Source organism: Lissotriton vulgaris, chromosome 9 (assembly GCF_964263255.1).
Source record: "Lissotriton vulgaris chromosome 9, aLisVul1.2, whole genome shotgun sequence".
Lineage (NCBI taxonomy): Eukaryota > Metazoa > Chordata > Amphibia > Caudata > Salamandridae > Lissotriton > Lissotriton vulgaris.
In genome coordinates this window covers 739425364-739446797 of record NC_141697.1, presented here as the reverse complement: position 1 = coordinate 739446797, position 21434 = coordinate 739425364, and positions in this window count along the sequence as shown.

Below are 21434 nucleotides of genomic sequence, written 5' to 3'. Positions count from 1 at the left end.
AATAGAAATGCTCAGGAATAACTAATCAGCAGACCCTTGCTAACAAATTATTCATGAGAATTCTAAAGATAGCATTTACTCCATCCTCCTCATTTCAGTGTCTGGAACTCATCCCTTCAGCCACAGGAAGGCAGGCAATACACTTCCACTGTCTCGATGAGCTATCCTCTTCCTTCATCTTGGGATCACACTGGCTTCCGTTCTCCGACTCACGTTCACACAGAGTACTGATACCATATATTTACCTACTGTACAGGTTCACACACTAGACATTCACAAAGAGTGTCAGCGCAAGATTTTGTAGCTCATATAACAGCAGATCTTTACATGAGGGGGTTCACTGGTCCAGAGATAACAGCCGAGTCATACTACAAATCATAAAGCATAGCATGGTGCCACCACATGTCACAAGTTGGTCCTGGACCTCACACTATCAAGAAAATGCCTAGGCCTCTGCAGTCACGCTAGATTAGCATGATGCCAGGGTCGAAATAAATCAGTCATGTATTTGCTGGAAACCCTACAATCTGCAAGTTAGGAGAGCAGTCTTGATTCTCCGGCTGTTGGACATTAATCTTCAGATATCCTACAGAAAGAACTGTACACTCTTGGAGTCCAGCAAACTGTTTACACTCCATCTGGAGCCCAGAAACCTCTGTCCCACTCTCACCCATTTCTTGTCAAAATCACATATCAAGCACTTCACATCTTCAAATCCATCCTTCAACCCCTCAAACTTGTCCTCTATTGAGGTTACCATCTACTCCATATATTTTATGATGTGGTTCAGGGCTCTTTAATGGGGGTCATCAGGAGGAACATCTCCAAGGAGAGATCCCCGCTTTGTCTATCCTCACTGTCCATTCTTCCCTTTTCCTTTAACCATCACAGGTGGCATCGAGATGCAGATGCCAGCAACTTCTCTTACCCAGGAATCAGGGCACTTCAGAGGAACAACTGCATGGTTCATCTTTACTGCAGGCTTGATTTTGCATTCCATAGGATTATTGATGCCTATTCTAGAAATCTTCATGTCCAGGAGGGACATCACTCCACCTCAGATGCTGATGGCACACTGATTGTCAGGCATGCACTACTTGTGGTGCTGCACGGCAATGCTTCTCAGCAGGTAGTGTCACTTCTATACTTATACCACCAGCTCAAATCTTATTTTAGGATTATTACTTAGAATGTCATCACATGCTCATTGGTAAGATCTCCAGACGTACCCTCAAACTGGAGTCCCTACATCATAGAAAAGCCCAATTTTAAAGCTGGCACGGAGCTCACAGTGGAGCTAGCACCAACATGGGGAGGAATTTCAGTCATTGCATTTGACTAAGGGCCGCATTAAAAGTAGCCTGGGAAATGGACCAGTATTTCCCAATCTCCGAAGTTAATGATTCTAGAGTGAGAAAAATCCATCCCTTTACAAGTCGGATCCTGAGGGTCAAATATGAAATGAGGAATCAGTAAATCTGGGCCCCAGTGTACTGCTAATTCCTTATTTAGAAAAGGGTAGGGCTCACACTGCCTCACATACCAGGACAGTTCAATTCTTTGCATTATGGTAAATGCAGTACACAATTAGCGCTTACTCCAATATTAACTGTCGTTTTGCAACAAAGTTGGTGCAGATAGTGCTGTACATCTCTAGACACATGCATTTCAGGATTTCCCCCTTCATCAGTAGAGAACAGAAAACAATTTCATATGAGGTTGCTGGAAATGCTGCCAAACTTTTCACAGGTCACAGTACCACTCACAGGCAAACAGGTGCCTCTCCAAAGCTTGTCAGCTTGCTACCTCAAGAGAGCCTTATAAACAGAAATGGGGTTGGGAAACACTGCAGCTAATAATAAATTAAGTGCAAACATCGTACCGCATTTACAATAATGCTAAGGAGCGAACTGTGCTGTGCTGTGAGGCAGTGTGCTCCCATCCCAACCTGTTAAAAAAGCTCCCTTGAGCCAGCCAGCTGACGAGCTTTTGCAGATGCACTTGTGCATCAGTGAGAGGTGCTGAGACCTGAGATGACTGTGGCATCATTCTCAACAACGCCAAATGTAATTCAATTTTCTGATCTCTACAGATAAAATCCAGAAACATGTGTCTAGAGATACACAGCATTATCTGCACCAACTCTGGCGAAACACTACAGCTAATATTCAAGTAAGCGCAAACATTGTACTGCATTTACTATAAAGCAAAGGATTGAACTGTGCTGTGATGTGAGGCAGTGTGCTCCCATCCCCGTTCAATTCCTTATTTAGGCCCAGAGATTGTAGCAGGTCACTGGTGTAAAAATACAGTTTCATACTGTTCCATGAGAGCCATCATTCCGAAGAAGTCATAAATGCTTGTGGGAATTAGGTGGCCACTCATAAAGAGGGACGGGGTGTCCACATGGAAAGAGATCAGTTGTAGGCATTAGGGTCCACATTGCTCGACTGGTCCTCTTCAAGGCTCTATGCTAGGTTTCCAGGGCTTTGTAGTGCACCTGAGACATCTGCCTTTAGAGTCCTTTCCATCTCTACATCCCTCACCACTCTTCCTTACGTGAGTCTTAACCTTTTTCCACTTACCTCCGTCTGCAGACCGCACATGGGTTATCAGTGCTTCTGATCCTTAGAAGTTAAACATTGGAATAGCGTGCTGCTACCTTGCGTTTACAGTACAATAACTCTCTTGTATGATAGTTTGTTAAGACTTATCAGTTCCCTGCTGCCCCCTGACATCACCCTGGGTTTTTCTTTTGGCACATTGATCCTACTTTTCCAGCATAAACACAGTTTTGGGAAAAATACTGGTCTATAAAGATCAATTATTGTATTCTTCTATTAGTGCTTCTGAATTGTTACACTGCTCAAGTGTCTTTGGTTCTGATCTGCTCACAGGCCTTACCTATAGAGTTATGGCTATTGTGTTCCTGTTCATATTCTGGTACTAGGTCACCTTTTTGAGTATATTGAATGGTAAGAAGTCATAGAAAGAGCTGATCGTGACCACAACCTTGTTGATATGGCGCTTTAACTAAGTAAAAAACCACTGATATCTCCCTCATAGTTCGAGATCATCTCCAATTATGAGAGGAGGTTGCTCTGGATACAGGGGGAGGCTGAGAAATAGAGATCTTATAATATTTTGCCATCTTTATTATTTTAGCTCAGTGAAGTAATTGATGAGTCAAACAACATGAAATAATTTGAGATTATAAATAAAGTAGTAAAGCATAACAGAAGCAGCATAACCATGACCTGTAGGCCAATTTTGGGGCATTATGGGAGGGCTATAATAAATCAAGCCTGTATAAATCATGCCCTGGATATGATAATATCAGAGGATAATAGCAGAGGAGACTTGGTACCACCTTCTCATTCTCTGTCTAGCACTGGGGTCTGGACTTATTAGATACTCTGAAAGCAAACACAACTCCTTTATTTCAATCTGCTGGAAGGATTGAAATAAGTTTATGACATGTCCACCAATAAAAATCCTTTTTACTATCAGAGTCTTATTTGTTCACTTTGGACTTCCTTTCTTTCATTAGTGTTGGATACAATCTGCCTAAAAGGTTGATTTCCAGGACCTGTTGGTGTATTTATCTTAATGCAAGTCTTTTAAATTGTAATAGATCTAGTAGCAGATGCTAAAAATCAATATTCTTCCTGTAAATTTTAGTAAAGTTCCTGTGCAGGATCGTTCTGGAGAGGGTTAAACAGTGGGCAATTGAAGGTTTAGGATCAGATCAATACTGTCATAAACGGTGACTCCACATTAAGTGGTATGCTAGAATCTAAAGAACAGGATTACATTTAGCATTTAAGGACATGTCATCCACCTTCGATCTGGTTAACAGGCTTAAATTGTGATACATTCTTCCTTGTCCTAAGACGCTACCACCAGCAGATATGGAACACCAAGCGCACAACTCTTTCAGATCGCATTGACATCAGCAGTGAAATGTTCACCATCATCAAGGATTTCACTGCGCCTCCGGTCGCCTCCAACAACATCACCCTGGAGTAGCATAATTTTGGCTCCATCCCTTTAAGTTTGGCTAGGCCACATATATATACATCTGGCCTTATGTACTTGTGTGACGCAATAATAATTAAGAGATATGGTGCACTAAGGTCATAGAAGTGGATTCATTGTGTGTTTTGACATATATGTGGGAGCATGTTACGTTTTTCCTTTTCAGAAGCATCTGGATTTCTGATATTAATCCTTTATAGGTTTATATTGTACAGTGCTATGCGAAAATGGATTTAATGTAGGCATTTATAATTGATTAATGAGAATGAATAATATGTGTGCCTAATGCTTTCCTTATAAATTGTGACCAATTGTCATTTTTACTTAATAAAATGTATTTATATATTGTGCCACATATAAGAGTATAGCATGATATTGCTTGATTTGTCATTAAAGATTTAATTTATTAGGTTATATGTACTTTGTAAACTAATATGCATTTGAGGAGAAATGCTAACTTAGCACGATTGTGAGCCTTAAGCTTCCAGTCGAGACATTTAACATTAACATGACAGTTGTTTTTTCCATGTTGTAGGTGCAGACCAAAGGAATTCATTAGTTGGTGAGAAGCACATTGTATTTCAGAGATAGAGAGGCGATCAAGAGCTGGCAAGGTCAACTGATTTTATTGAAGAATAAAGGGAGTGTTACCAGTTTGTAGTCTCAGCTGAAGGGAGGAACCAAGGATGCTGTGGGAGCAGAGACTGGAATATGGGAGTAGTATTGAAGGTGCCAAGTTATTTTCTGGGAATTGGAAAACATATCATGATGCATATGAGGTCATATTTTCTTTGAATGTTCTTTTTGCATTTTAATTAGTGACCCCACCATGGGCTTGGTCAGATTCCCTTCAGACTTGGAGAGGTACCTGCCTCTCTTCACATCTCTGATTGTGTGGCTTCGTGCTACACAAGATTCTTTACTAATAGAACTTCTATAGAGGTTCTTATGCTGACACCTTTCTTGCTACCTTGCTCAACAGGGCTTCCTCTATCCTTAGATTAGTGTAGGGTTTAGTAGATGCTGCAAACTTTTTCCATGTATGGGAAGAATGAGAAGAAGGATCAAAACCATTCGACTTTTGTTTTAATTTGTTCTTTGCTGTTGCGGACAATATTGTAAAATGCTTTGGTTATTTTAAACTTTTATACTATGCTTTTGAGATTGATATATATATATATCAGTCTGGCTTTGAGTTTGTAATAAAAAGTTTTTGACTTCAAGCTATTGATTCAGACCTTTATTGTGTGGTCCTAATGATCACACTATACTTTCAGATATAAATTGTTGTTAAACCCTCTTCCTCTCAGGCTACTGCAAAGGTCTATTGACCAGAGCTGAATTGGAAGAAACGGCCCAGAGTGTTTTCAATCCCCTTACAAGACCTTTGCAACAAGCTCTCGTAATTCTTCTGTAACAAACTCACTTCCCTCTACATCAACTTTGATCCTCAACCGGACCCTGTCATCATCACAACTCAAATTCACACCAAGGCCGAAGAACAAACACTGACCTTGTAGCCTGCCATCACCAATATTGAAGTTGCTGCTACCATGAAGACCATTCACTCCGGGACCCCATCTGGACCTTGCCTCCACCACGTCTTAACCAAAGGATTCCTACTGCTCAGGGAGGTACTAACACCATCATCAACGCCTCCATTTAGTCAGCCACTTCACATTTCAGGATACATAGAAACATGCCACACCATGCCCTGCTCAAGAAACCATCCCTTGACCCAGCAAAGCTTTCCGACTACAGACCCATCCCCCTCCCACCATATCCGACAAAGATCTTAGAGAAACGTATCAACTCAATCAATCAATCAATCAATCAATCAAGGCATTTATATAGCGCACTACTTACCCGGAGGGTCTCAAGGCGCTAGGGGGGGGGGAGTGCTGCTACTGCTCGAATAGCCAGGTCTTGAGCTTCTTCCTGAAGGAGAGATGGTCTTGGGTCAGGCGCAGGTCGGTCGGTAGGGAGTTCCAGGTCTTGGCGGCCAGGTAGGAGAAGGATCTTCCTCCTGTTGTCATTCTTCGGATGTGGGGGACGGCGGCGAGGGTGTGGCTGGCTGATCGGAGATGTCTTTTGGGAGCGTAGAAGTTGATGCGGTTGTTGAGGTAGCTCGGGCCTTGATCGTGTAGGGCTTTGTGTGCGTGGGTGAGGAGGCGGAAGGTGATTCTTTTGTTGACGGGGAGCCAGTGCAGGTCTCTCAGATGTCCGGAGATGTGGCTCTGTCGTGGGATGTCGAGGATGAGTCTGGCTGAGGCGTTCTGGATCCGCTGGAGTCTCTTCTGGAGCTTGGCGGTGGTTCCGGCGTAGAGGGCGTTGCCGTAGTCCAGTCGGCTGGTGACGAGGGCCTGGGTGACCGTCTTCCTGGTCTCGGTGGGGATCCACCGGAAGATCTTCCGTAGCATGCGCAGGATGTTGAAGCATGACGAGGAGACAGCGTTGACTTGTCTGGTCATGGTGAGGGAGGAGTCCAAGATGAAGCCCAGGTTGCGTGCGTGGTCTGTCGGTTTGGGTGCGCTGCCCAGGGCGGGGGGCCACCAGGAGTCGTCCCAGGCGGAGGGCGAGGAGCCCAGGATGAGGACTTCCGTCTTGTCTGAGTTCAGTTTCAGGCGGCTGGTCGTCATCCACTCGGCTACGTCTTTCATCCCTTCGTGAAGGTTGGCTCTGGCGGCGGCGGGGTCGTTGGTCAGGGAGAGGATCAGCTGGGTGTCATCGGCGTAGGAGATGATGTTGAGGTTGTGTTGGCGTGCGATGGCCGCGAGGGGGCTCATGTAGACGTTGAAGAGGGTGGGGCTCAGCGAGGATCCTTGAGGGACGCCGCAGATGACTTTGGTGGCCTCTGACTTGTACGGCGGTAGGCGGACTCTCTGTGTTCTTCCGTCGAGGAAGGAGATAATCCATTCCAGCGCCTTCTCCTGGATTCCGACGTTGCTGAGGCGCTGCACTAGGGTGCGGTGGCAGACAGTGTCGAATGCCGCGGAGAGGTCTAGGAGGATGAGGGCCGCTGTTTCACAGTTGTCCATCAGGGCTCGGATGTCATCGGTGGCAGCGATGAGGGCTGTCTCAGTGCTGTGGTTGGCTCGGAAGCCAGACTGTGAGGGGTCGAGGGATCCATTTGTCTCGAGGAAGGCGGCCAGCTGCTTGTTGACGGTCTTCTCGATGACTTTGGCTGGGAACGGGAGGAGCGAGATGGGGCGGTAATTCTTGAGTTCGGTGGGGTCCGCTGTAGGTTTCTTGAGTAGGGCGCTGAGTTCGGCGTGCTTCCAGCTCTCAGGGAAGGTGGCGGTGTCGAAGGAGGTGTTGATGATGTCTCGCAGGTGGGGTGCGATGACTGCGTCGGCCTTGTTGAAGACGTGGTGAGGGCAGGGTCGGTCGGAGATCCGGAATGGATGGAGTTCATCAAGCGGATGGTGTCTTCGGTGCTGATCGGAGTCCAGGCGCGGAGGGTGGTGGTGGGGGGCGGTGGTTTGGTTGTGGCGTGCGTCGGTTGAGTGCTGAAGCTGTTGTGTATGTCCGCGATCTTGTTGTGGAAGTAGGAGGCAAGGGAGTTGCAGAGGTCTTGCGATGGGGTGATGTCGTTGTTTCCGGCGTTGGGGTTGGATAGCTCTTTAACGATGTTGAAGAGTTCCTTGCAATTGTGTGCGTTGTTGTCTAGCCGGTCCTTGAATGCAGTTTTCTTAGTGGCGCGGATCAATTGGTGGTGCTTCCGGGTGGCAAGCTTGAGGGCGGTCATGTTATCCGGTGTTGGTTCCCTTCTCCAGGCTTTCTCGAGGGCTCGGCAGTTCTTCTTGGAGCTCTTGAGTTCGTTGGTGAACCATGGGGCCTTCTTGCTGCCGGGTCTGCTAGGCGGGGTCCTCAGTGGGGCGAGTTTGTCCGCGCTGTTGCAGATCAACTTCGTGAGGTTGTCGGCGGCCTGGCTGGGGTTCGCTGAGCTGGCAGGGGGGGTGCTGGCTCAGGGAAGCGGCGAACTGGTCGGCTGTGATCTTGTTCCCGCTTCTTCGAGCAATCGGTTGCTGGTGGTGGTGGGTCGTCGTTCTTCTGAAGGTGAAGTGTACGCAGCTGTGGTCCGTCCAGTGGAGTCCGGTGGCGTGGCTGAAGGCGATGTCTTTGCTGGATGAGAAGACGGCGTCGAGTGTGTGTCCGGCGAGGTGGGTGGGGGTGGATACCAGCTGCTTGAGTCCGAGGTTGTCGAGGTTGTCGAGCAGGGTGGTGGTATTGCGGTCGTTGTTGTTCTCCAGGTGGAAGTTGAGGTCCCCCAGGAGGATGTAGTCAGCGGAGGGGAGGGCATGCGGGCTGACGAAGTCGGCGATGTCCTCGCTGAATTGTCTGCGTGGTCCCGGGGGTCGGTAGATCAGGGTGCCTCTGAGGGTGGTCTTCGGGTTGGTGCGGATCTGGAAGTGTAGGTGTTCGGCGGTTTTCAGGGTGTCATCGGTGTTGGTCGTGATGTGGATGGTGTCCCTGTGGATGATGGCGATGCCTCCTCCAGTCTGTTTGACCCGGTCTCTTCGGGTGATCTTGTAGCCTTCTGGGATGGCGATGGCGATGTCGGGCGCTGAGGAGTCGTTCATCCAGGTTTCCGTGAGGAAGGCGACGTCAGGGGCTGTGGTGTCGAGGAGGTTCCAGAGTTCGATGGCGTGCCTGTGGACGGAGCGTGTGTTGAGCAGGATGCACTTGAAGTGGTTGCTGCTGGTGTTCGGCTTGGCGGGTGCTGGTGGGGGGCAGGTCCGGATGCAGGTGAACTTGCAGGCGTGGCAGCTGAAGGGTCCGTGGGTGTGCTTCGGGGTAGCTCGGTAGCATCCAGGGATCCCGTCGGTGTTGAGTGCGATGAGTTCGGTGGCGTTGTAGGACAGTCCGGTTGTCTTCCGTCGGTGGGGGCCAGGGGTCCTGGCGCTGGGCGCGGGCCAGGCGCCGACGGGCGCAGATGGGCTTACCTTTGGCGCGCCTTCGGCGCACAATCGGCGCGCCCGCTGCGCGTGACCGCTGCGCGTTCGCACGGTCGCCATATATGGCGAAGTGCGAGGGGGGCGGAGCAGCTGGGAGGCGGGAGCGGGGAGGGTACAGAAGAAAAAAGGGGCGTGGTTAGCGGCGGTTGCGGGAAGCGGGGAGCGGGTAGGGAAGAGACGGGGGAAAGCAGGCAAACGGGCAAACAGGCAGAAAAAACAATATTACATCCACAATAAAGTACAATCAACAGAGGGGCACACGTCAAGAAAGCGGGAAACAGGAGCCTGCAGGACAGGCGAGCTCAGCGCTACACGGAGACCACGCCGCTCGGTGGCAGGGGGCGTGGTCACACGGCGGCGGTCGGGGCAGCGAGGCAGACAGGCGGGAGGCACAGGCAGCAGCTGGTGGCCGTGCGGCGCGGTGGTGTCCTAAGCTAGGTCACACTCACCTGCGTCGCACGGTCGCCATATATGGCGAAGTGCGAGGGGGGCGGAGCAGCTGGGAGGCGGGAGCGGGGAGGGTACAGAAGAACAAAGGGGCGTGGTTAGCGGCGGTGGCGGGAAGCGGGGAGCGGGTAGGGAAGAGACGGGGGAAAGCAGGCAAACGGGCAAACAGGCAGAAAAAACAATATTACATCCACAATAAAGTACAATCAACAGAGGGGCACACGTCAAGAAAGCGGGGAACAGGAGCCTGCAGGACAGGCGAGCTCAGCGCTACACGGAGACCACACCGCTCGGTGGCAGGGGGCGTGGTCACACGGCGGCGGTCGGGGCAGCGAGGCAGACAGGCGGGAGGCACACGCAGCAGCTGGTGGCCGTGCGGCGCGGGGGGTGTCCTAAGCTAGGTCACACTCACCTGCGTCGCACGGTCGCCATATATGACCAAGTGCGAGGGGGGCGGAGCAGCTGGGAGGCGGGAGTGGGGAGGGTACAGAATAAGCATGGGCGAATTTTGCGAATCTCGCGTTCGCGAATTTTGCGGATTTGCGAACTCGCAATCCGCAAAATCCGCGAATTCTCGCGAATTTGCGGATTTTTTTTTTGTGTTCGCGCGGGTTTCTGCCAGTTCGCGAGGGTTTTGTACAATTTTGCAAACGCGAACATACCTGTCGGGTCGCAAGTTTCGCGAACTTGTTGTTTCTACGTGTCCAGCCTGTTTGGGACACTCTTCTTCATCACTGCCACTCTCTGTCCCCACTGCCACTCTCTGACTACTCATGCCACCCTCTGGCCCACCCATGCCACCCTCTGTTTCATCACAGCACCCTCTGGTTGTCCAGTCAGTGTACATTATTGTGGCAAAGCAAAGCACACCTTCCCTGCCTCAAGTGACCTGAATTAATTTGGGGCTGATTAATGTGTCACAGAATATTTTTTTAGCTGGCACCTGCTTCCTTAGTGCTTCCTGATTAGTGATCTTTTGCACTTGCTAAGTGCTTTCATTGTTGCAAAATTAGTTACAACACCTGCCCTGCCCCAACTGACAATAATGAATTAGGGGCTGATTAATGGATTTGAACTTCCAGCCTGGCTCCTGCTTGTCTCCCTTAGCTGTAATTCAGGACCTTTGTGGCATATGTGTAACTATTCTGAGGTTCAGAGCAGGGTCACATAATAGTTGCAACTGGCAACTGAACTCTGGAGGGGCCCCTCAGGAAGCACTACAGGAAATGGCTACTAATGATGAGCCTGAACTTTTGAACCTGGTAAGTAGTTTCAGTTTTGCTAAGATCGTATTTCTGCAATTTAGCGCTTATTCGCGGGGCGCGAAGTTGTACTGGGAAGCCGCAAACTCACGCGAACAGTGCGAGCAAGCCATAAAATCCGCTGCTCGCGGATTTGCGGATTTTGCGGGAGATTCGCGAATCTCGCGGATTGCGAATTTACCGAAAATCCGCAAAATCCGCGAGCAAATCGGATTTTCCGCCCATGCTTAGTACAGAAGAAAAAAGGGGCGTGGTTAGCGGCGGTGGCGGGAAGCGGGGAGCGGGTAGGGAAGAGACAGGGGAAAGCAGGCAAACAGGCAAACAGGCAGAAAAAACAATATTACATCCACAATAAAGTACAATCAACAGAGGGGCACACGTCAAGAAAGCGGGGAACAGGAGCCTGCAGGACAGGCGAGCTCAGCGCTACACGGAGACCACGCCGCTCGGTGGCAGGGGGCGTGGTCACACGGCGGCGGTCGGGGCAGCGAGGCAGACAGGCGGGAGGCACACGCAGCAGCTGGTGGCCGTGCGGCGCGGGAGGTGTCCTAAGCTAGGTCACACTCACCTGCGTCGCACGGTCGCCATATATGGCCAAGTACGAGGGGGGCGGAGCAGCTGGGAGGCGGGAGCGGGGCGGGGCGTGGTCACACGGCTGCGGTCGGGGCAGCGAGGCAGACAGGCGGGAGGCACACGCAGCAGCTGGTGGCCATGCGGCGCGGGGGGTGTCCTAAGCTAGGTCAACTGGCACCTCACCAACTACCAGCTGTCAAGGAAAACACTCACCTGCATTTCTTGCTCTTGATGGCGATGACCGAACCCCAATCCACCCATGGACTCCCCAAGAGACAGAACAACTTAACGCTCTGTCTCTCAGAAAGCCCCCAAAGGGAAAGGGTGAATGGGAGAGAAAGAGAGAAAGAGAGTCCTCTTGGGATGCCAGATACCTCTTGCGTGCCAGGAGACTTCCTCTAATTATTCTGGGTGGAAGCTGCCCTTGGTTGTCAGCGTTACACAGCCTTAGAAATACAAATTGTTACAGGTAAGTATCTAAGCAAAAATCTATTCACTTTACAATGAGCTCAAATACCATAAAGAACATCTCTTGTTAACACATGTACCCAGCTTAAGGACTCTCTCAAAAAACTCTCTTGATTCTTGTACATAGAGCTGAACTGCTTTTAAATTTGTCTTGCCAGTTCGGTAAGAGGAGACAAAATGCTTGTAAACACAAGGCCTGGTTTCTAAGAGTACTAGAAATGTCAATGAACACCTTTGTAGTTTACCTTAACACACGTACAAAAAAGGAAAATATGTCCTCAAAGAGTGAATGCACAGATTCAACGTAGTCTTTGCGCAACAATTTAAGTCCCTTCTTCTTTTAAAATGAAGGATTTAAATGTCTGTTGCTCTCACTATCTTCTCTTGAATGCTCTCTTCAAGATTTAGTAACATGCATGCATAAACCCTTGAAATAAGTCTTTTATGTAAATAATTCACCAGTGATCAAAGTCTTTTTTGTATTTCACTTATCTGTGCTTGTTGTTTTCTTTTCAGGTTGCACCAGAAGTCGTTGGGGAACCGGAAGAGGATGCAGGGTCTAGAACAGTGTTCTTCAATCTGTGGGGCGCGCCCCCCTTGGTGGGGCTTGACACCATCCCAGGGGGGGCGCGCACTCCACTCCAATCTTTCCTTTGTTTGGAGAACTCTGGTATGGCTGGAGGGGGTGCGAGGGGAAATCGAAGGGGCACTACATGCCCATCCTTTTGTCTGGGTAATTGTCCCACGAGGGGGTTAATTCACGGAGTCAACAGCTTCAGCAGCAGTGTGAGGCAAGAAGTCTCCTCTGCTAAAAACGAAAGCGCTTTCGGTTTTAGCAGAGGAGACCCCTTTCCTCCCAATGCAGCTGAAGCTGTCAACTCCGTGAATTAACCCCCTCCTGGGAGAGTTAGCTCTTCCCAGAAAGGGCCAAAGTTTCCAGAGAAGTTTTAAGGCATGGGCAAAGTGGGCTCTGGCCCAGGGCCCATCCTTTCAAAGGGGGTGGGAGTGAAGGGGGGGGGGGCGGGGGTGAAAGATCCAGCTGTGTTCTACAGAGTCTTGCCCTCATGACCTTGAGTAATTTTTAAACACAATGTTGTAAATAGTGTTTTTTTATCATTCATATTTAATGTGTATTACAGACATTTTGCAGACAAAATGTGGTATACAAGGAAGCCATAGCTAGATGGATTAGTGAAAGTATGAATGGATGAGTGAAGGGGTGAATGGAATGATGAGGGAAAGGATGGATAGATGAGTGAATGAGTGGAAGGATGGATGTGAGAAAGGGTAAATAAATAGATGTCTGGGTGGAATGGTAGATGTATGGGTGGAATGGTGGGTGGAATGGTGGATATATGGGTGAAATGGTGGATGTATGGGTAAAAGGGTGGCTGGATGGATGAGTGAAAGGATGGATAGATGATTGAAAGGGTGGATGGATAATGAGAGAAAGGGTGAATGGATAATGAGAGAAAGAATGGATGGATGCATGAGTGGAAGGATGGATGAGAGTAAATAGATGTATGTATGAGTGGAAGGGTAGATGGATGGGTAAAAGGGTGGATGGATCAGTGAAATGGTGGATGGATCAATGAAAGGGTGAATGATGGACGAGTCAATGGGTGAATGGATGAGCGAAATGATGGATGGATTGATGTATTGATAAGTGAAAGGGTGAATGAATGAATAGATAGATGGATGGATGAGTGAAAGGGTGGATGTAAGGATGGATGAGTGAGTGAGGAGGGTAGATGGGCAAAAGGATGGATAGAAGAGTATAAGAGTGGATGAGTGGATGAGTGGTTAATGGATGGATTCATGAGTGGATGAGTAAATAGATGAGTGGGTGGATGGGTGAAGGGTGGATAGAAGGATGGGTGGCTAAGTGAAAGGGGAATGGAGAGGGAAAGGGAGGATGGATAGATGGATGAGTGAAAACATGGATGAATGATTGGCAGAGTGGATGGGCAAATGTGTGCATGGATGAGTGAAAAGAAGAACATAAAGATGGATGAGTCAAAGAATGCATACGAGTATGATATGAGTGAAAGGGAGGGTGTAGAACAGGAAGAAAGGATTATTGGATGGATGAGTGAAAGGTTGAATGGGTGGACGGATGAGTGACTGGGTGGATGGATGAGTAAGTGAAAGGATGGCTGGATGGGTGAAAGGGTAAATGGTTGGATGGATGAGTGAATGGGTGGAAGAGTGGATGGATGAGTGAAAGGATAGCTTGGGTGAAAGGATGGATGGATGATCGATGGATGGATGAGTGAAAGGGTGGATGGAGAGATGGATGAGTGAAATGATGGATGGGAGGATAGATGATCGATAGGTTTGCAAATGTTTGAAAAGGTTTGGATATGGATGGATGGTTAGCTGTAGTTCAGAGTGGGAGGTATTTAAATTGTCTGGCTACTCCCTTGCCTATGTGTTACTATTCTGTATTCTATGTGTGCTCATGTGTGGGATCTATACATCATGCAAATGACATTTTGCGTGACATCCAACTGCTACTTGAATGCAAAGCCCCCATAAGCAAAGTCAGGATCCATATTTTAAGTTCCACTTAATGAAACACACATAATGTATTCCCTATAGCGGGTTCATCACAGCAATCCTCTCTTAGTTCACTTATGCATGGTGCTTTACATCTTACAATTTATTTATTTATTTATTAAGGAGTTTGTGAGATTGGGTTCTCAGCACTTGCGGTATTAAAGACTAAGTATCGTTCAAGACTGGATGTGGAGCACAACCTGAGGATGGCAGAAGTAAAAATCCACCCACAGATTGATAGTCTAAATGTGGCTAAACACCGGCACACCCATTACATTCATGTTGGTGGTGTTATTATTAATCTATGTCCTGTGTAAAACAAAGCATCTTAGTAAAAAGAATTTGCGCACATTTTATCTTGGAAAATTATGTTTTGGGCTGTGTAATACGCCGCTGTCATTTCACCACACCCACTCACAAACCTGCAGTTTACTAAACACTCTTATTGTGCTGAAAATTATTTGCCGGATATGGCCCGTAATATGCGCGTAGCAGTCGATCATGTAGTGTACCAGATTCCAGAATTTTCTGTCAGGTGGTGATGGGGCCCAACATCTAAAATAATTCTGCTGGGGGGCTCAACCTAAAAAAGTTTGAAGACCTCTGGTCTAGAAGGTAAAGAGGAAGCTGAAGACTGAGGAATTCTCTGCGCGAAGGAAGCTCTCTTTAAGAATCAGCCAAGTGGAAGAAGCAGGGGAGCCTGGGAAAACCGCTACTTGAAAGAGAGCGAGCAGAGAAATCAGGAAAGCCTGGAGAGTCTGGGGAAACTGAGGGAACCAAGAGGCAAAGCCGGCGAGGGTGAGAAAACTGCAAAGCCTGTACCGCAGCCTCGATGGGGTTCAGGTAAGGGCTGACGCTGCCTCTGATTTCCGACGAGACCAAGCATGTGTTTTCCGATGCGAACTCCTTAAATAGCTTCGGTTGCTCGCGTCAGTTGTTCAGGACCCATTTTTCCACGTGTTTTACAGTTGACACGTGGGTTAGTACTCAAGTCCTGAGGCATTGTTCAATTCAAGTGGCATATTTAATGAATCAAAAAATACGATGTGAATCTCGAATGCTTGTGCTTTTCTTAGCGATTTAACAATGTTTATGAACTGTATACAACGTGTATTTCTAGTTAACACTAAACACATAATATATACTGGACACATATTATATACTGGACAAGGCACTTCTATGCCAATTGTTAAATACATGTTCTTGACACCAGCTCCTCGACATCATATTTGGATTCAATAAGTGGCTAATGCACATGAGTGTACTCAAAAGCCATAAACTTTGAAGGAGCTGTCATTAAATATTCAACTTCTTTCATGATGTGTCAAGACAATGAAACCTGATGCTCCCACATGGATGACCCCATTTTTCACAAAGCCTAGAATGGGTTCACCAACATTGTAAAAATTGTCTCAATTGTGCCAGGGACAGCATTTAGTCATAGGTGCCCCCATATGTTACAGGCACCCACTTATTTCAAGAACTATATGCAGTAGACTGCTAGGTGTTTTTTTACCACTTATGTTGTCTATTTACCATATGCAACACTTATGTCAAAACATATCTCTAATATGTCAAGGCCAGCATTTTCTCATAGATACCTCCCTCCCAGGTGCAATGGTTTCTCTCCTATATGCTAAAAACTACCTGCAATTTGGCAACACCAGCAGTTTGTCACTGGTACCCCACATATCAAGACGAGCCTCAGTGGCGGCCGCACTGCCTCTCCTCTTCCTGCCTGGTCCCAGCAGCCACTGGGACACAATCCCATCCAATCCCCGTTCTCCAGAGTGCGCAGGGATTGGCGTGAGTGGGCTATGATGATTCTCAGCTCAGGCCAGGGAGTCTGTGGGGTTTCTCTAGCCCAGCTGCTCAGTGCTGCTGGGCTGGAGAAAGCCTAAGTGCTTTTGTGTGTTTTAGTTGGCCTGAGACGGCCGGCCAATCACACATGAGCACTTAGGGAGTGGAGTGCATGTAGCACTCATACTCCCCCTTATTATGAGTTTTATGTAGCGCTGGCTAGACCAGGAGGTATCAGAGCGCTTTACAAGAGGATCAGCGAGTTACATCTTACAAAATTACAACAGTTACAGGAGCCAAGAATAAACAAAAGGAGAAAAACAGTGATTAGACAATAACAAGAGATCTTAACACATAAGCTGGAAAGGGGAGATAGCCACAGGACCGTGGAAGGGGGAGGCTGGAGCGAGAAGGAAATACAGTGGGGAGACTAGAAAAACTATGTCCTATGTCCGACTGGGTAATTGACAGCCGATGGGGTGAACCAAAGCCTAACTCCTCTATAGCTGCCTAAACAGCTCCACCGGGCATCGGCCATGTTGTTCGGTCTCCGCGCTGAGTCCAATCTTCATGGTTTCTGCCCGGGGGGCATCGTCATAGATCCATCTGCAGCACCATTCCCGGTGACCCTGAGCATAGTTCAGACATCAATGCAGTACTTGTTCTGTGGCGCTTGTCCAGATGGTTCCTCAGACCGTGCTGCAGCGCGTTCCGTGCCTCCCTCAATAGTTCCTCCCTCACGATCATTCACTCTTGCACTTCTCTCTCTCATTCATCCTCACCTATGTACAGTCACTCACACACACACTTGTTATCACTCGCTTTAACTCTATACTCCCTCACGCAGTCTCATACGCATTCACTTACTTTCATTCACAATTGCACTCACTTTTACACTCACTCATACTTTCTCACTCACACTCTCTTGAACTCACTCTTACTCCTGCTCCCTCAGTCTTACTCAGTTTCACTTATTCTCAGTCACACTGATTCACTCCTTCTAAATAATTCTCACTCATTCTGACTTACTTATTCTTACTCATCGTTACAGATACTGACAATCACTCACACATTCTCATTCACATTCATTCTTACTCATGCAACCTCACAATTATTCTCATTCATTCGCACTCTTTCTTACTAACTTGAGCTTACTCACTCATTCTTATTCTGACATACTTGCCTTAACTTTTACTCATGCTCACTCACTCTTGCACTCATTCTAATGCTCACTCATTCATTCTCACTCACTTTCACTCATTATGCTCTCTTGTACTGTCACACATTCTCTCTCTCTGACTTTCTCTCTCTCTTGCTCCTCATTTATTCTCACTTACTCTATCACGTGTACTCACTTATTCATTCTCACTCAGTCTCTCTTGTTTGCACTTACCCAAGTATTCTCACTCATTCATTCCATCACTGTTACTACAATTTGCTCATTTCCCCCCACTCTGACTCACTCCCATTCACTGTCACCAACCCATCACTCACTCTCTCTCACGTCCACTCACACAGACACAGAGGCCCACAGACATGCTTATACATACACGCTTACACATGTTCTCTCTCATACAGACTTAAACTCTCATTCACATGTACACACAAAACATTTAAAGGCATTTCTTTTACTTTCTGTCTGTGCAGGTCCTGCTTTTGCACCTGCTGCTCCTTTGAACCTTGGGCAGCGCATAGCTCTCTGTCATGCCTGCCGATCCACGGAAGCCGTGGTTGGCAAGGGCATGGTTGGCAGATTAGCAGACAACAGAAACGCGCATGCGCAGGTATAGCGCATGCGCCTTTACGCTATTTATTCTCCCCTCTCCATAGCGAAGACGCTTTGCGTTCCTTCCGGGTTCCAGCTAAGCTTCCGGGTCACGGTGGTGGCGTTTACGGGCTCCGACGGATTTCCTCGCGTCTCGGCGTAGGGCTTCGCTTCTGGACTCTCTCCTCCTGACAAGCTAAGTTGGAGAGTTAATTATTATTTCGTGATTCTATTCCTCCTCCGTGTTTATTATTTTAGAGTCATACACGGAGATATTTGTTAGCAGGAAGTTGCGGTAGTTTGGTCCGCGTTTATAGTTACCTCGAGGAGGTTTATTTCCTTTGTAGCACAAGTCAGTGCTTAATTGTGGTTGAAGTGATTTACGAACTTCACATATGCGAGACAGGTATCTATCATTCATTATCGATATATAGACATACTAGACGATGTGGTAGAGTTCTGATATTATCCTCTATATTGACAGGGACTCACTACTATACACAGGATTTACTTTTATGGAGAACGGAGAGTCAACTTTCAGAAAGGCACTGGACCATTTAGGTACACTCCATTAATAGATATATACCTATAGGTATTCTGTGATTACACCCTTAATGCTTACGCACTCCTCTATCTCATAGGAATATATTGTTCATATTCCCTATTACTTACCTAACTGTGAAGTCAACAGAAGGAAGATTGATTATGGGTAGAAGCATTACACGTACTCACCAGGTACTATACATATAAGCGTTTTTAGCATAAACACTTACAGATCCCATAAAGTATATACCTAATTATTCTTTCTTTATCAACAGGGGAGGTTCAGACGAGTGTTGACCAGTTCTCTTGCATCTGGGATTCAGATTCCTGTGTTAACCCTACCTTTCCTTGTTTTGTTCCCCTGTGTCCCTGGCACTGGCATCTACTCTTATCACCAAGTGTATATATAGTTGGTGTGGAGTGAACCAGTGTGGGGGAGCTCAGGATTAAGCTTCAATTGCATGGTGTTTCCGAGACAACCTACTCCCAGGTACGACAGAACGCAAAGCCTGATTGACATATTTGTCGCCCAAACACCATGGAAGTGACGCTAACGGATCTAGCTAATATGATGGGGAATCTTCAAATTGAAACTCAGGCCCTGACTACGAGATTAGATAGAATGGATGGTGGAGGAGCAGGGGCGGCTTCGGGTTCACAAACACCTGTTATACAAGTGGTTACTCCGGCTCCACCATTGCCTCTTGCACCCCCGGAAAGATTTTCTGGTGAACCTACAAGATGCGCTGCTTTTATCAGTCAGTGCCAGTTACATTATATGTGTAAACCCACTTGTTTTCCGACCGACCAGGCAAAAGTGGCATTCATGATTTCATACTTGGGTGGCTCAGCCTCCAATTGGGCCATACCTTTGATAGAAAGAGATGATCCATTACTTATAGATTACGATAGATTTAAGGGTGAACTCCGTAAACTTTTTGATAAGCACACCTTCACCCACGCGGCCGATACAGAACTCCTTTTGTTGAAACAAGGAAACAAGGATTTGCCTACGTATATAGCCACCTTTAATCGTTTAGTAGCAGAAGCTAATTGGCCACAAGACAAACGTAGTGCTTTATTTTACAAAGGGCTCCGTGATGAGTTAAAGGACGCCTTGGCACATGTGGTAGATCCACCTGATACATGCCCGGAGTTGATAGATCTGGTGGTTAAATTAGATCACCGTTTGGGAGAACGTAGAAGAGATAAAAATAGATATGATTATGGTAAAACTTATTACAGAGAAAGGAAGACCGAGACTGAGCTCTCAACAGGCTCTTCCGCGGATGGAGCGGAACCTATGCAGATAGGGAGCATTAAGGGGCCCATCAGTGAAACAGAAAGACAGAGAAGACGTGATCAAAAACTATGTCTATATTGCGGTAAAGCAGGCCATTTCTTACGAGAATGCCCTATTAAACCTAAACAGAACAGACGGTCGGAAAACTAGCAGACCCGAAGCCAAAAGAGACTAAGGCATCGGGTCATTCTGGATCTATAGTCTCCTCCAACACACACAGTCAGAGTCATTTCATGGTACCTTCTTTATTGCAGTGGCAGCAGTCTGAGACACGAATCCCTATTATGCTTGATTCCGGGGCTTCTGGTAATTTTATGGATCAGGAATGGGCCCAACAACATAAGATCCCTGTAGCCTCAAAGGCCATCATAGAAGAAGTATGTACCATTGATGGCAGCACGCTTAAATCGGGTCCCATTACACAGTCCACTGACGATATGCAGGTTACCCTATTGGATGTACACACAGAGAACTTGTTATTTGATTTAATTCAGTCACCGCAGTTTCCTGTAGTGTTAGGACTGCCTTGGTTAAGAGCCCACAATCCCTCAATAGACTGGCAGAAAGGCAGTATAGAGTTCAATCCCACAGTATGTAGTGAACATATGAAATCCTTGGGGTTACAAGATGTACAGAACACCTCTGATGAAAATGTCTATTTACATCAAGACCAGGAGATAATGCACATAAGTGGTAGTGTTACTACACCTACGGACTTGCAAATAGATGAGCCAGACACCATCCTGCCTACTGTATATGCATCTTTTTCATCTATTTTTGATGCCAAAGAGGCCACTTGTTTACCCCCACATAGGGTATACGATTGCAGGATAGACCTACAAGCAGGCGCCCGCATTCCTACTAGTAGGGTTTATGCTTTAACAGAAAAAGAAAATGTATACTTGAGAGAGTATTTAGACAAAATGTTAGACCTAGGGTTCATTAGAGTGTCAAGATCCCCTGCCTCTTCGGCCCTTTTTTTTATACCGAAACGAGAAGGGGGACTGAGGTGTTGTATCGATTATCGCTCCCTTAATGCGGTGACCATTAAGAACCGATACCCACTCCCTCTTATCTCTTCCTTATTGGATCAAGTTAAGACTGCCAATTTCTTTACCAAACTCGACCTGAGAGGTGCATACCACCTGGTAAGAGTTAAGGAGGGGGACGAATGGAAAACGGCCTTTTGTACTAAATATGGACTATTCGAATACCTAGTCATGCCGTTTGGTTTATGCAATGCTCCCTCTGCCTTCCAGTATTTCATAAATGACATCCTGAGTGACATTCTTGATCAATGTGTCATTGCATACATTGATGACTTACTGATTTATTCCAATACATTACCTGACCACATCCTTCATGTCCAATCGGTCCTGCAGAGGTTAAGAGACAATTACCTGTTCTGCAAACTGGACAAATGTTTTTTCCATAGATCAAGGGTATCCTTTTTGGGATATATTATTTCATCTCAAGGTTTGGAAATGGATCCCAACAAGGTACGAGCGGTGGTACAATGGACGGCACCCTCCTCGGTGAAGGAGGTACAACAGTTCATTGGTTTCGCCAACTTTTACCGACGTTTCATAAACCATTTCTCGGACATTGTGACACCCATTACCAGATTATTGAGGAAGGGTATTCCTTTCGTTTGGACGGCTGAGGCAGACGAAGCATTTCAGAGGCTAAAGAATGCATTCACAACTGCTCCAGTCCTG